The sequence below is a fragment of the Manis pentadactyla genome, chromosome 12 (genome assembly GCF_030020395.1).
Source record: "Manis pentadactyla isolate mManPen7 chromosome 12, mManPen7.hap1, whole genome shotgun sequence".
Lineage (NCBI taxonomy): Eukaryota > Metazoa > Chordata > Mammalia > Pholidota > Manidae > Manis > Manis pentadactyla.
In genome coordinates, this window is record NC_080030.1 from 15,666,793 (window position 1) to 15,675,967 (window position 9,175).

Consider the following 9,175-nt stretch of genomic DNA (forward strand, 5'->3'; position numbering starts at 1 on the left):
TGGAGCCCAAGAGGTCCTTTCTGAAGGAAAGCAAAGGGGTTAATAGCTTTTGCCCCTGTTGAAACAACTAACCAAATGAGACTGAGAAACATTTCTTGACATCTCCTGGTGACATGGAGGCATTTATTGATATTAAGGAAGGTTCCATGCATTCCTATAAATAGAGAGGTAGGGGCAGAACACCCCAGGTAGAGTGGCTTGAAGAGTATTGAGGAAACATTGGTGACAAATACCGATCATCTATGAAGTTTGTCAGGTAGGGGATGTCAGAGGTGAAACCTAGTCTAAAGGGAGTATGGTATATGATTAGCTAGCAAAATTGATGGAAAATATGCGAACAGGTTTAACTCCACAGAGGATGATTATACTTAGTGTACGCATTTGAATACACAGTGCATTGTGGTCACATAACTCACAGGACACAGTATACACTCCAAATCAATGACACTCATAATGTGTGTGTCACTATGTTATAGAGCCCAAGGGTCCTGAAATCCAGGGCTGGAAGCAGAAGTGGCCCTGCCTGACATCACCCCCAGTGAGCTGCTGGGCAGTTTCTGCCTCAGGATACACCACTCTGGCCTCTGCATGTCTAGATGTCTTGATTCTTAATGGGTAACATGTCCAGAGACATGGCCAAAGCCCCAATAACTTTCAGGCTGTGCTGCTGCCTGCCACTTCATGTCCCTCCTGCCAAGAAGAGGAGTCAACGCCTGGCAGGGTAATTGGTCCCGGTCATCAGTGTCACTGTGCAGTGGGCATGCCCTGGTATCCTGCTGTGCCCAGCCCTTTGCTGGTAGCGGCTGGGGAGGGACCTCGGTGCCAGCATCCTGGTGGATACAGGGGGATGTCAGTCAGTTAGGCTCCCGCAGCATGAAGTCTGAGTTTTGTGGCCTTGGGTGGGTTAGCTTCCTTTATCAGAGAGCAATTCTCTATAGGATGAAGGCTGAGGGCTTTCACCTGGGACCCCCCTGCACCTGGGACAGTGATCCCTTAATACTGAGGGAGGATCCAGGCAGCAAAGCATGGGATTCACTGCAGTCCCCCCACCCGGGATGCTTGGATCACCGTTTTAAAAAATTGAGATAGAACTGACATACACCATCATAGCAGTTTCAGGTGTGCAACAGAAAATATTTGGTATTTTTATATATTGTGAAAGGATCATCACATTACGTCTAGTTAACATCCATCATCACCACACAGTTATAATGTTTTCTCTTATAAGAACTTTTATGAATTACTCTCTTAACAACTTTCATATGTACAATGCAGTATTATTATCTATAGTCACCATGCTGTCCATTATATCCCCAGGACTTATTTATTTTATAACTGAAACTTAGCACCTTTTAACCTTCCTCACCCTTTTTGAACAACCCCCTCCCTGCTTCTGGCAACCACCAATCTGGTCTCTGTATGAATTTAATTTTGTTCTTTTATTTCACATATAAGTGAGATCATACACAAAACTGTCTTTCATTGTCTGAGTTATCTCACTTAGCATGATGCCCTCAAGGACCATCCATGTTGTCACAAATGGTCACACATATCAGGATCTGCAACTTTCTCAAGGCTGAATAATATTCCATTCTGTTTGTATATGTATCACATGTTCTTTATTGATTTACCCACTGATGGACACCTGGGCTGCTCCCATGGCTTGGCTATTGTAAATAACGCTGCAGTGCACAAGGGGGTGCGGGTGCCTTTAAATGTTTTCATTTCCTTCAGATAAATACCCAGAGGTGGAACTGCTGGATCATATGGTCTTTCAATTTGTTAGTTTTTGAGAAACCTCCACACTGTTTCTTCCCTGTATGCTGTCCACAAAGTTACATGTTAAGTTAGCTTTCTCACAGCCATTCTTAAGATTTCTAACTTTGGAGTGGAAACACCTATAATGCCGCCATCATTGCCCATATTCCAGAGTATTTGGATCTAGGATGCCTTCATTCCACAATATCTGAATCAAGGGAACAGTGACCATGAGGAATAATGGATCAGCTCTTTAATTGTTTTAACCTACAAGGGATGCATCACTCATATTTTCTTGAACAAATCAAAACATATTATTACCACTTTTAATTTCAATGGATTAAGGAAATGCAGTTCTCTTGGGTGTTCAGTAAGATCGGATGTACAGAAATAATGTCAATCAGCAGTGAAATACACAATAGAAATAAACACATCAAAATCCATTGAGAAGTTGTGCAGCCTTCTAGGTAAGAATATCTGCTCGTGGATAGAATTCTGGGTTTGAATCCTGATTCTATAACTTGGTCCGCCTGTAACTTTGGAAAAGTTTTTTGTTTTGGATGTTTGGTTTTTAGCACTCAGAGTCTCGATTTTCCCGCTTCTAAAATGAGAAAAGTAATCATTCCTTTTGGGGAACATTACATAACATAATAGCAGTTAGCACAGGCTTACCATGTAATTCACACTAAAACATGAAGTAAATTTTAATAGGTATTTTAATCCTATTTTAGACAGTAAAGCAAAAAATCCACAGACACATAACACTGTTGGAGATACACACACTTAAACAACACAGATCTGTAATCGAAGACAGAGAAATTAAGGAGAGCGATCAACAGTTTATGCCTTCTAGGCCACCATCTGTGACACCTGCACTCTACTAAATGCTTCAGATCAAAGTTTAGAGCTCACTAGTATGGAAGTAAGAAAGAAGACCCAGGACAATATTTTTAGATTATCAAAGAAATTCCTGGGATTTTAGTTGTTTTAAGTGTATGTAAAAGCTAAGAGAGAAGAAATTCACAGGTCCTTCAGGACTGGAGGAAAGTAAGAGAGTTTGAGAGACTCAAGAGGAAGAACTTCAGAATCAGTTCCTGCCCTGGGGTCCCACAGGACTCCTCAGCCCGTGTGGGTCCATCACAGACATGAGGATGCGCAGCCGAGGAGCCTTCCCAGGGCCCCCTTGACGTCCTTGTTCCGCAGGCTGTAGATGAAGGGGTTCAGCATGTGGGTGACCACCGTGTACATCACCGAGGCCACTGAGACTTTCTGGGAGGGCTCAATCACAGCAGAAGTGAAGTAGACCCAATTGCAGTCCCATAAAATAAAGAAACCACAGTTAAGTGAGACCCACAGATGGAAAATGCTTTCTGCTTCCCCCCAGATGACGTCATCCTCCTTATGGATGAAGCGATTCGTGAGTAGGAGAAAAGGATCCCAATGAGGGGAAGAACACCCAGCACACCGGTCATGACTTATATCAAGGTGTCCGAGCAGGCCAAGCTGAGAATGTGTATCAGCTCACAGAAGAAATGGGGAATTTCGAGTTCTCTACAGAAGCTCAGATGCATCATCAAGGTGATGTGAAGGAGGGATGTCAGGAACACAGTGAACCAGGTAACAAACACCAGGAGGCCACAGAGGTGGGGGTTCATGACGACCGTGTAGTGCAGAGGATGACAGATGGCCACAAACCTGTAGTAGGCCATCACTGTCAGGAGTAGAGTGTCCAGGACAGAAAACAACATGGAAAAATACACCTGTGTGAGGCAGTCCATATAGGAGATGGCTTTGCTCTCTGTTCGGATGTTCACCAGCATCCTGGGGACGATGGTGGTGCTGAAGCAGATGTCCACCAAGGACAGGACAGAGAGGAAGAAGTACATGGGGGAGTGGTGGCGGGGGTCGGAGCTGTTGGCCAGGATGATGAGCAGGTTCCCCAGGACGGTGACCAGGTACATGGACAGGAACAGGCCAAATATGAAGGGCTGCAGTTCCGGATCCTCAGAGAACCCGAGGAGGAGGAACTCTAAAATTCGTGTTTTGTTTCCTGTTTTCCATGTAGCTAATATATCTAAGAAGGAGAATGCAAAAGCAATATGAATTAACAAAGAACTGCTGCCCTCCATCTGATGGAAATTCTGACCACAGCTTTCATTCAACATTTTTATGAAGTCAGTCCCTTTGTCTATGTTGGATCTCCTTTTACTCCTAAGTGGAATCGTACAGAACGGAGCCTCTCATCCGAAAACACCTGCATAAAGTATCATTTTATGACAACCAAACCAAAGTGGAATCCTACGAAACAGAGTCAAGAATCCCCAACCACCTGTCTGAAACACTTATTTTGTAACAGTCCCATTGGAGGGTCAAAGGGCTTCAAAATGGACTAACTGACATCACGTGCCTCCCGGCACAGAAGAGGACACACCATTTCTGTAGGACCCCTGCCGAAGACGTAGGAATCCAAGCTATAGGCTACAGAGCACCGGACAGACCCACATGGAGGAACATTCTGCTCAGCGTCTGAGCTGCGCCCCCAGAAATATCAATGTCATGAGATATAAAGTCATAGCTGTTACAGATGGAAGGAGGCTAGAAAGAAACTTGTCAACTGCGTATAATATGGGGCCTCGAATCTTCTTCTGCTAAAGGTTATGTTATTAGGGTGGTTGTCACAATGAGAAAAAGTTCTGTACATTTTATAATAGTGTAATATTAATGTTAACTTCCTGATTTTGATCATTGTATTCTGGTTATATGAGGAAAATGTCCTTGTTTTTACAGAGTACTGAAGACTTAGAGGTGAAGAGGTATCTTACTGGCAGGTAAAGAGGTGATTTACTCTCAAAGGACTCTGAAAACACACACACAAAGGAAATGAAGGAAGAGAAACGTGGAGAGAGAAGAAAGTAAATGTGAAAAAAATGCAGACATTGGCAGATTTGGTAAAGGATATACATAGGAATTATGTACATTGTTCTTTCTACTTTCCTATAAATCTAAAGTGAAGTCAAAATTAAAGTTACGAAGTGGCACTTTCACACAATGCCAATCATCCAGGTGTAAAATAGGAAGAAACCCCATCCATGAGATCTTATCAGAGAAGTCAGACTTCCAGGAGCTGTGCAGCTGGCAGGACTGCTCCCAGATTTCGAACCGATGTCCACACTCACCCAGAAACGCCAAGCTGGAGAAATTTAGTCTAACCTGTGCTGGATAGATTGTTCTCTAGGTGCCCGGCAGAAGCAAATCCAATCCTCTATGGAAGGAGCTGTCATCTGCTTTATATCCCCCGGTATTTTTCTGCATTGCATAAATCATAGTTGTACTTTTGTATATACTATAGCATTACTAAATTAATACCTGTCCCCCTCACTACTAACACTCATATGCCACATGATTTCAGATCACATGTTTTACAACTTACTCATAAATAAGTTAATATAATATAAATATTATACTCAGTCTGTATCCCCAGTGCATTATACTTGAATAGCAGAGAAAGTCAAATGAAGGTGGAAACACAGAAAATGATCATATATAACAGAAATCAGAAATCTTACAGTTCATCTCACAATGATAATAGATGCAACAACCTGAAAAAGATGAAGCATGGATATATGCACTTGATCAAGAATAGCAATGCTAACCCAAATGTAAATCCATGGCACATCATTAAACTCTAAAACAGAAAACAAGTAAACAAAACACAGAAATGGGAAATTATGTCTGCTATTACTATAACTATTTAACATGGTTTCTAATAATTCAAAAGAAATCCCATAAGACAAGAAAAGCAAATGAGCTATAGTATTAGGGAATCAATACCAAAACTGATCACGCAGCTGATGATATGATCACCTTCTTAGAACATCAAAGAAAGTCAAATTAACACCACTGCAACTAATCAGTGTCAATAGCTTGGTTATGTGTCTGCAAACAATCACTAGCGAAGATAAAATAAAAGGTCCGTTCACAATGGCAATGATCATTATATACACATCATCTGAAATTTATAACTTATCTGGTGAATCAAGGAGTGTGTATATGACATAGAAACCAAGTGAAGGGGGCAGGCTGGAGAAGTAGATACTTTGCCGGGCATGTTCTCCAATACAATATGCCTCAGAATTATCTGGGGCACTTGTTAAAATATATTTCTGAGTTCCACCCCCAGAGTATCTATCAGCAAGTCTTGGGCAGAGCCTGAGAATCTGCATTTCTTACAAGCACCCATGCTGCCGTGCCACGAACTCCACTCTTGAGAACTACTAGAGAACAAGGTGTTATCAGGTAGACTGGAAATGCTCAAGACAAGGGTGTACTTGAGAGAATGCCATTGCTACTGATGCTGAGAAAGCCACTAGCCTCCAGAAGGAGGTCCTGGTTTCCATCAGAGCTGGTTGTGGCAGAAAACAGCTGCAATGGAACAAAAAAAAGATTTAAATGACCAGGGAAATAAATTCCAGAAATTTAAAAAGAAAATTGGGTCATTATCTACTGAATTGCCTCCTTCCCCTACCACTTTTTTTTATTGTAATAAGGCTGATATGCAACACCACATTGGATTCCGATGTATGACACAGTGACTCAGTAATTATATGCCATCTACCATTTCTCAATCCCTCTTCTTGTACAGGGTATTCACTGTGACAGTGCGGCTCCCTGGGCTGCATTATTTAGAGATGTGTGGACACCCCCTTTCTCCTCTTGCTGTTGGAGGCTGAAGACCCATTCTACCAAGGGAGAAAGAACCTGTCACAAAGTCAGGTCTGTGAGAGGTCCCCAGGCATCACTGAAGTCTGGGTGAGGTATGCTGGGGAAGTATTTATGGCCTCTCAAGCCCAGGGGCAGTAGGGTTGGGGCATGATTTCCCATGGTGCCTCATTTAAAAAATTGTTCCTCTGTTATTCCACTCTTGTAGTTGTTCAGCTCCTTAGAGGAAATTGAAAACAGCCGTACTAATACATATGCTAATTTTGTTTTCCAGAAGGGAGTTTTGGAACCAGATGCATTTCTGGCCCCATGGGCTTCTTCCTTCTGGGAAGAGCTCTCTTTCTTTACTATAGATTTACCTTTGAGGAAAAGAGTTAGCCCACAAGTATGTATGTGTCTCTTCTGCAAAGTCCCATCTCCTGTAGCCACAGTACTTAGGGTCTCAAAATAACACATAAGAAAACAGAGAAGCGTGTGTCTTCCTGAATCCCTTGGGACTGTATAGACAAAGTAGTGTTGATCATGCTGTGTAGACAAGTCCTGTTTCACTAGAGGGAGAGTTAACCATGTGAAATGATTACACCAGTTCAAGTAAGAAAGGCTGAAAAATATCCCTCAGGTTTAAAGACATAGAAAGCAATAGAAAGAAATGTTAGTGAAGTGATAGGGAAAGGTCTGTATGGGGCTTGGGAGTGATGTGGCCGTGGGGAGATGGACTTCATGAGCTTAGGACAGTCTGCCAAGAACTTTGGTTGTGAGGAGAAAATAGAGAGGGTTGTACCATAAGATGTAGTTTCTCATTTCAGACATGAGAAAATATTTAAATGGAAAAGGAAATGTTCCATTTGATTGTAGGGAACTAAACCGATACTCCTAATTACCAGAAAGATTGGCATAATTCCATATGTTTTTAAATGAATGAATTTCAGAGATTCCTTGTAAATATTCTCAATCAAGGGAATTCCTACTATTGCTTCTGAATAAAATATATCTGATTGCTTCTTTCCTTTAATTAGTATCATTTTATTTTCTGAAAGGAGAGGCAATATTTCTTATCTATGTCTTGCTTCGGAAGAGTCGGTCTATTTTACTGTGATCACGGATTCGCTGCCTCTAATGTCCTTCTTTGAACATTGTTTACTCAATTACCTCTGCGTAGGTGTGTATAGAGACATGAATAATACAGAGGGACAATAAAGAAAGAGTTCTAAGAAGACTGAGTTGACCGTGATTGAAAATTATTGCAGATGGCAGTGTGCAGTCTTGGAGGGTGAATGCGGTACTAAAGAAAAACTGAAATCCAAAATAAAAATACAGTGGCTGTTGTTATTCTCGCTGCTATTTATTCAACCCTCTTTTTCTGTCATTTTTTTAAATCAAAAAGGTGCCTAAATTACACAGAACAACAAAATCTAACAGGCATCTCAGAATTCCTCCTCCTGGGCCTCTCAGAGGACCCAGAGCTGCAGCCACTCCTCTGTTCCTGTCCATGTACCTGGTCACCACCCTGGGGAACCTGCTCATCATCCTGGCCATCGGATCTGACCCCCAACTCCACACCCCCATGTACTCCTTCCTCTCCAGCCTGTCCCTGGATGACACTGGTTTCAGCATCACCACCGTCCCCAAGATGCTGGTGAACATCCAGACCCACAGCAAGTCCATCTCCCATGCAGGCTGCCTCACTCAGGTGTCCTTCTTCCTTTTTGGGTGTTTGGACAGCCTACTCCTGGCCGTGATGGCCTATGACCGGTTCGTGGCCATCTGCCACCCCCTGAACTACCCGGCCATCATGAGGCCCCACCTCTGTGGCTTTTTAGTCCTGCTGTCCTTTCTCATCAGCCTATTGGGCGCCCAGACTCACTGCTTCATGGTGTCTCAACTTGGCTTCTGCAGAAATGTTGAAATTCCTCATTTCTTCTGTGATGCTTCTCAGCTTTTCAGCCTTGCCTGCTCAGACTCCCCCACCACTTCCATGTTGATATATTTCACCCGTGCCCTCCTTGGTGATATTCCCATCTCAGGGATTTTTTACTCTTATACTCAAACTATTTCCTCAATTCTGAGAATCCCGTCAACTCGTGGAGTACCTAAAGCCTTCTCCACCTGTGGCTCTCAGTTGTCAGTGGTTTGCCTTTTTTATGGCGCAGGCCTTGGATTGTACCTCAGTTCGGCTGCCTCGTCTTCCCCAAGAGAAGATGCAGCGGCCTCGGTGATGTACACCGCAGTCACCCCCATGCTGAACCCCTTCATCTACAGCCTGAGGAACAGGGACCTCAAGGGGGCGCTGTGGAGGTTGGCCGTAGAACATTCTAATCTCAGCACCTGCGCTGTCTTTTTGGTTCACAGGACTTGAAAAAGCAGCAAAATCCAATATGCACAAGGAGAAATCTCGGCTCTGCAGTCACATAGTGTGTGTGTACCTACATGGCTTTTATCTTTCTACTTACACAGTATTTCCTCCTAGCTTAGCTCTAATGGGATTGGGGGAATTTGGACTCCCAGCTAGGTTGTGGTCCCTCCGGGCTTATGCATGGTACATCAATATGCCCTTCCCGGTTTCCTTATGCATTACCCAGGACCCTTGATCATGAGCAGTATTGTTTGTTTCTATCACTCCAAAGCAATCGCAGCTGCTTCTTTCTTGTCATTTTTTGTGCATACTTTTTTTTTTGAGAGGCCATCTATCATATTTATT

The 9,175-nt window shown here is 43.0% G+C and overlaps 2 pseudogenes; one reads left to right on the top strand and one right to left on the bottom strand.

Annotated features, from left to right (window-relative positions):
- Positions 1-2,895: 2,895 nt before the first annotated feature.
- On the bottom strand, positions 2,896-3,923 carry LOC130679739 (olfactory receptor 7D2-like; annotated as a pseudogene).
- Positions 3,924-7,751: 3,828 nt separating this feature from the next.
- LOC130679740 (olfactory receptor 7E24-like) lies at positions 7,752-8,833 on the top strand (annotated as a pseudogene).
- Positions 8,834-9,175: the final 342 nt, after the last annotated feature.